Source organism: Physeter macrocephalus, chromosome 8 (genome assembly GCF_002837175.3).
Source record: "Physeter macrocephalus isolate SW-GA chromosome 8, ASM283717v5, whole genome shotgun sequence".
NCBI lineage: Eukaryota > Metazoa > Chordata > Mammalia > Artiodactyla > Physeteridae > Physeter > Physeter macrocephalus.
The window spans coordinates 28,668,407-28,676,057 of record NC_041221.1 but is presented as its reverse complement, the minus strand read 5'-3'; positions in this window follow the sequence as shown (position 1 = coordinate 28,676,057).

Below are 7,651 nucleotides of genomic sequence, written 5' to 3'. Positions count from 1 at the left end.
AATTGGGTCATTTGTAGAGACGTGGATGGATCTAGAGACTATCATACAGAGTGAAGTAAGTCAGAAAGAGAAAAACAAATATTGTATATTAACGCATATATGTGGAACCTAGAAAAATGGTACAGATGAACCAGTTTGCAGAGCAGAAATTGAGAGACAGATGAAGAGAACAAACATATGGACACCAAGGGGGGAAAGTGGAGGGAGGTGGTGGTGGAATGAATTGGGAGATTGGGATTGACATGTATACACGAATATGTATAAAATGGATAACTAATAAGAACCTGCTGTATAAAAAAATAAATAAAATTAAATTAAAAAAAAAAAGAAATAACAGATGAACCACATCCCTAAGGAAGAGCAAAGTGCTATAAGCCATAACAAGGGAACGATCAAGACACATGCCATTTTTTAAAACAGGGAGAATTGTTTTTAATTTAAAGGGAGACGGAATAAAAACTTTGTCATTCTTTCACTTTGGGAGAGAAACATTTGAAATCATCTGAGCTAATGAAATATCACGGTTTCAACAGCATCTTTATTGTTCAAAATTAGACAAACTGTGGATGTTTGTTGAGTCTTCTAGAGTTATATAGAAGATTGACAACACATGTCTGAAAAACGTCTATGCTAAATTATCATGGCCATACTCTTTGCAGAAATCACAAATTGGATGTCCATAGGCCAAATGTAGCCCTCATATGTGTTTTATTTGATACATACCATGTTAAAAATAATTGAGAGATTTTGTCCAAAATTATTCATTCATATATTCAGCAAATATTTACTGACTACCCTCATACATGCCAAGCTCAGTACCAGATGCTAGAATTACTACAATGAGAAAAGATGTGACTTCTGCTCTTATGAGGCTTATGGTCAAGAAAGAAAGACGTAACTAAACAAGCAGTTAGAAAAGGTACTGTAGACGTTATGATAAAGTAAAGGGCATGTCTGTGTGTATAATAACTAGCACTGCTTGAGCACTTACTGTGCACTAGGAATTGTATCATGTGCTTTACCATATTCACTCATCACAACAGCCCTATAAAGTGAGTAGTGTTATTATCAGCTCCATTTTTCAGATGAGCGTTCTGAAGCACAGAAAGTTTCAGTAATTTGTCCAACAGTTACTCTTTTGAACTCAATATTTTGGTTTATTTATTTCAGATTATATTTTGGTTAGTTTCATAGCATCAAAAATTATTCATATTCCATTGAGGATGCAGAACTATTTTCTAATAGGTTTTTCTTATTTTAACCTATGACTAGGTAGGTAGGTGGATAGATAGATAGAAATTCATTTATGTATTTTTACCCATGAATAAACCTGCTACTGGCTTATTGGGTGCCTAACATATGTCACACAGTGTCCTAGGCATTTAGTAAATAGTAAATTTTGATGTCAATTAAATCTTAATGAGAAAGACACTTTTATAATATAAAATTACTTGCAAACATTACTATCAACATCTGAGTTTCATAGCCATGTTTCCCCACTCAGTGGCCAGCACCTAGATGGACCAGCCAAAGTCTAACTCTCCAGTCTCTATGTGATCACTGGGCATCAATATTCATCACCCCATCCCAACTCCATCTTATTTCTTTGGCTATAGAAAACTTTCCTTTTTGCTTCTTCCTACTCTGAAGCCATTCATTTGTGCATCTTTAATCTGATCATTGTAACTTGGTCTGTGGTGCTGGGGAACAAATGCCAAACAAACACCTCGTGTTTATGAGACATGTAGACTGATTTTTTGCACTATGATTTAGCAGTAAACAATCCTTCGGGGGAGAGGCAGAATATAAATCAATCATCAATTAACTTTCCACTCCCAGTCGAAAGGAAACTGATTTATGCATGTGGAAATAGACAAAATACAAGAGATTTGTTAAAATGGGACCACTACCAAGCTAGAAAGTAGTCTGCTGTAAGTTTTTTGAGTAAATCAATATGTTATTGTTTTCTGTAAAACTCCTCAATAGATTAAGTACTAAAAAGTTTACTGTAAAATAAATTTTTGAAATGAACTTTATTCTTAATGCAATTTTTATTTAAAGTAAAATACCTGTTTTAAATTTACCTGTTTTGTAAGTTCAAGATATACATAAGATTTTGTCTTCTTATTTCAGTGCACATCTAACAAGGTAAATTTTGTAGGAAAATTCATCCATCCATCCATCCATCCATCCATCCTTCCACTCTCACTCCCACTGATCAATAGCATTAGTATATATTGAGCTATGCTCAAGGTGAGGTGCTATTCCCATTTTTCTGCCTCTAAGAGTTTCCAATCTATTAGGGACATAAGAGAGACCCGAGTAATCAGGGCACAAGGAATATAAGATGGATGTTGTATAGGTTGCCTCCCAAGGCTGAGTAAAGAATCATCCTACCCTCAAGTTAAGAGTTGGAAGCAAATTCTAAATACCGCCGTGGAAAGAGGTCCTATCATTCATTCTCCAAGTGACTTAGGGCAGGCAACTTCCCCTCTCTATCTCTGGTTCTTTAGAAAGCAGAGGGAACTCTCCATGTAAAACAGGAGTAGTCATTTGTGGTCCCCGAAGCTCACAGCCAGTCCACACAGCCCTCACCCAACTGAGGGCTCAGAAGCAATAAAGTAAGGAGAACTGAGGAACTTGGGAGGAACCTGGCTCCAGGCCTCTTTCTCTCTCCATCTGAGAAGTAGGACACAGAGATTTGCAAATGATAAGGAGAAATACAATGTGGGAACTTCACCAGGATAACTCAGCAGCAATACAAGAATTAAACCCTAGGCTTTCTTGACTTTCAGATCGATGGTCACACGAATTCAGAACAAAGTAACTTCATCAAGTCTTGTCTTGATGTCGAAAGAAACCACCCAACACCTGACATAGCTAGAATTATGCTTACCAGAATTTATAAAATTAAATTCTTCTAATGTGTGTCTATCTCATCGTCATACTTTTAATGAGTAAAATCTGATTTTACGTAGAATTTAAATTCAAATCTCTCCCTTTATGTGGAAATTCAGCAAATTCCTTACCCCTTTCCAAAAGCTTTGAGCTGGCTCTGACATCTGTATTCTGTGATATAAGGTTCTAAGACATATAAATGCTAGATGGCTTTTAAGAAATAACATTATTTTTAACTACAAATAAAATAATTTTTAAGAAGGCTTTACACTCTCTTTTAATCACTCATCTCAACCCCCTTGAAATTATCCACTAACATTGAAAGTTGGGGCAATTTAAAAGGAAAGATCAAGGATTTCAAAATAAACAAGACAGGGCACAGATATGTACAACAGAGGCTAAGGATGTGAACTCAGAAATCAGACTGTGTGGATCTGCATCTTGCCTCTGCAACTTCCTGGCTGTGTGACTTAGGACTAGTTACATTACCTTCCTGTGCTTCAATTTGTTCATCTGTAATGGGATAATCGTAGTACTTGCCTATTGCTATGTAAAAAATTACCCAGAATTTAGTAGCTGAAAACAACAAATATTTACTATCTCACACAGGTTCTGAGAATCAGGAATCCTGGAGTGGCTTAGCTGGTGGTTTGGCTCAGGGTCCCTTGTGAGGTTGCAGTCAAGCTGCCGATGGGCTGCAGTTATCTGGGGCCTCCACTGGGGAACCTGCCTCCAGGATCACTCATGTAGTTGTGGGCAGGCCTCATGGTTATGGACTGAGGATTTCAGCTCCTCAGCACATGGGCCTCTTCACAGGCCTGTCTGGGTGTCCCCAAGACGTGAGAGAGAGAGAGACCAAGACAGACAGAGAGAGAGAGAGCAACCAAGATGGAAGCCACAGCCCTTTTATGACCTAGTCTCCAGAGTCACACGTCGTCCCTTTAGCTTTATCCTACTCATTAGAACAAGTCATTCAGTCCAGCCCACATTCAAGAGGAGGGAAATTAGACCTCACCTCTTGAGGCGGGCATCTCAAAGAATGTGAGGACATTTGTTTTAAGTACCACGATGCCTGACAGGATTGTGGTCAAGAGTAAACGAATCAATACATGCAAAACACTTAGATCATGTAATGAGAGCTCGATAAACACGAGCACTTATCGCAATTTTTATTATCATGGCGTGTTCACTGTGTTCCAGGCACCATGATCTGTCAAAGAGAGACAGAGACAGAGTAGAAATTATGACAGCCTGACTCTGGAGCCAGCATCCAAACTGAGGATGGACCAACATGTCAGGGAGACGAGAGACTATCAGGAAGCAAAGACAGAGGTCTGTGTCACGTCCATCCCAAATCCGGCCCTCCTTCTTGCCTCATTGTTTAAGTCAGTCCAAGGTTTTTGTTGTTGTCAATGTTTACATCCAAAAGCATCCTCACTGGTAAATCCTCAAACATCCACTGTCATAGTATAACATACTTTTTGTGTGTGTGGAAAATCTTATGACATCTGTATTTTTTTTCCCACTGGGAAAAAATACCATCTATCTTTCCAACAATTTTTCACTTCATTCCTATCGTTGTTGTTTTTTTATTGTAGTATAGTTGCTTTACAATGTTGTGTTAGTTTCTACTGTACAGCAAAGTGAATCAGCTATATGTATACATATATCCCCTCTTTTTTTGGATTTCCTTCCCATTTAGGTCACCGTAGAGTATTGAGTAGAGTTCCCTGTGCTATACGGTAGGTTCTCCTTAGTTATCGATTTTATACATAGTATCAATAGTGTATATATGTCAATCCCCATCTCCCAATTCATCCCACCCCCCCTTCCCCCTTGGTATCCATATGTTTGTTCTCTACGTCTATGCCTCTATTTCTCCTTTGCAAATAAGATCATCTATACCATTTTTTTAGATTCCACATATATGCATTAGTATACGATATTTGCTTTTCTCTTTCTGACTTACTTCACTCTGTATGACAGTATAGTATACATATTTAATCATTGATCAAAACAACTAAGACTAAATGGTCACTTTTGGTTATGAAAATGGTCTTAGGAAAATCTATTTAGTTCATCCAAATTTCATAGCACCCAATTTTCAGGTCTATATTCCAAGTGTCTGATGGTTCATTTTCTTCTTGGAGATTAAATAAAAATTACAAATGGTGGATTAGCACTTTGTAATATTAGTTTCATCATTTAAAGAGTTAGACACTATTCATAAGAAAATACAATACGGCTGCTCCCAGCTAAATATGTTCCTTAGGCATATTTTCATTTCTTTGAGAATATTTAGTTTGGAAAAGAAAAGGAACCACAGAATTTTTTCATAAATTAAGAAGGATTACTATATGGAGTTTTAATTAATTATGGGAACTCACACACTGCTAGTTCCTAGCCATCTATCTTTGGACAGACTCTTTAACTTTCTTATTGGAGTCAAGATATTTTCTTTGGTTTGGCATCAGTGATAGCTAAAAATTAATTTTTCACCCACAGGAAATATTAGCCTCTCATTGGCGAGTCAATAATATTATTTTTCTCAGATAAATCATCAGGGAGTCAGCCAGCTCTGAAACCCAAGATTCATAAATCATAAAATCATGAAGTCGAAGGCATCTTAGAATTTTTAAGCCCTATCCTTATATGGATAGAGAAACTGAATCTTAGGAGAAAAGAATAGCCTACAGTCACAGAAGTTGAAAGCAGGCAGGTCCAAACCCAGGTCTTCTTAGTCCCAACGCCCTTATTTTTCAAATACATTATTACTGGAATTAGAAATTAATTCCAATTGTTATTTTAAATAAATAAAAGTATGAATTGACTTTTAATTATTCATCACTAATCAGAATGGAAAGAAGCATGCGCTGTTATGTTCTTTCCCTGTGTTTCTAATTTTTGACCCCTCCATCTGGCCTGGGTCCATCTTGACTTACCCTATGTTTGTAGCCTTAGGGAGGATTTCTCACCTTTTGTATTCCTGAGGGTTGCAAGTCAGAAGTTAGGAAAGTTCCACAGTCTCAGGTAAAGATCCTTAGCTTACAAGTTAGCCATTTAATTAACCACCAGGTTTGGCTAAAAATGACTTGTGTTTTGTAACTTGGCCCTCCAGAGTGTGCCCCCCTCCACCAAAAGATGATCAGCGTTCCTCTGACGGTGGGCTGCAGCTCAAACACATCTGAAGACGGCAGAGGATTTTGTAGCCTCTACCCATGCTCTTCACACTGTTGATCTGCCCAGGGAACGAACGTCATGAATAGCACTTATTAATCTTGTTGAAAGAATTTTGGCTTTGAATTGTCCAATGTGCACTTCAGGGAAAATCAATTTTCACCTCTGTGTGTCCTTCTCAGCATTTCATTGCCGTATCTCAAAAGCGAGGTGTGGGGATACTCTTACAAAGGAGACCAATTTTCTTATTTTACATCAGCTGATTGAGTTTCTCTCTGGAAATTGTTTCACATTAGTTGATTCCCATTTCTCAGTTAATCATTCAGTCAACAAAGCCTCAGTGACCATTTCTCCATTTTTCATATTTTAGCGTGTCTTAGACTTTCTAGAACAGAGGCTGCTTTATATACCTTGGAGACAATTCTTGTAATTAAAGAATATTGAATTTCAACAAAGCCAGAATCAAACAGTATTCACGCAGACATGAGGCTCTGTCTCTGCCCTCTGGATATTTAAATGTCAAACTGATCAAGACCTATTTCAGAAAGTCACTGGAGTTCATAGAAAGCATGCAGTAGGTAAGATCTTCAAGAAGGGGATGAAAGGAAGTCACAGAAATCAAATATTGCCTTGGAGAATGTAATAAATAAGGTTATGGGTAAACATTTTTGAAACGCCAACTAGTTGCAAAATCCATAGGTATGGAAGCATCATTCAGAACTGAAGCTGAAAAAAACAAACAAACTGAAGCTGAAAGTTTCAATTATACGATAGTATTATCAACTATAGTCACCGTGTTATAATTAGATCCTAAGACCTTATTCATCTTATAACTGCATTTCCCTCATGGCTAAGGCCAAGCATTTTTTCATGTGCCTGCCATTTTTAAAAAGCCTCCAAAACTTCCACTGCCTTCTTTCTAAGGGAAGCTCTTCCCAGCATCAGTTTCCCAATCCCAGAGCTTGCCCCCTTTTTCAGGTATCAACACCTGTTAACTCTGGTGTGAGAATATTTGAAATCTTAGGTCTCTCAAGAAGCACAGGCTGTTGAAGAAAGGGGCAATGGAAAAGACTACCTCCAGGGTGAGGACCCCCAAGAGAGGTTGCCTGTGTGAAATAGTCCTTCACAGCAGACACTGAGGGGTTGATCTTAATTGGTCAGCTGGAAATAGCATTACTCATTCCCAGGAGGGATGCAGTGGGAGGGCTCCCCGGAGCAAGGACCCTCAGAATTCTGATTTCCCATGGTCTGGCCTCTTGCTAAAAAAGTCACAAGAGTAACTGCTGCTCAGCATCTTACTTCACTCTGTGTTTAAGCTTGCACGTGTGTAAAAAAATATCCTGGTAGTGAGACAGGGCTTCCCTGGTGGCGCAGGGGTTAAGAGTCCGCCTGCCGAGGCAGGGGACACGGGTTCGTGCCCCGGTCCGGGAAGATCCCACATGCCGCGGAGCGGCTGGGCCCGTGAGCCATGGCCACCACAACGGGAGAGGCCACAACAGTGAGAGGCCCGCGTACCGCAAAACAAATAAACAAAAAAATATCCTGGTAGTGAGACAAATAGTATCAGAAAATACTT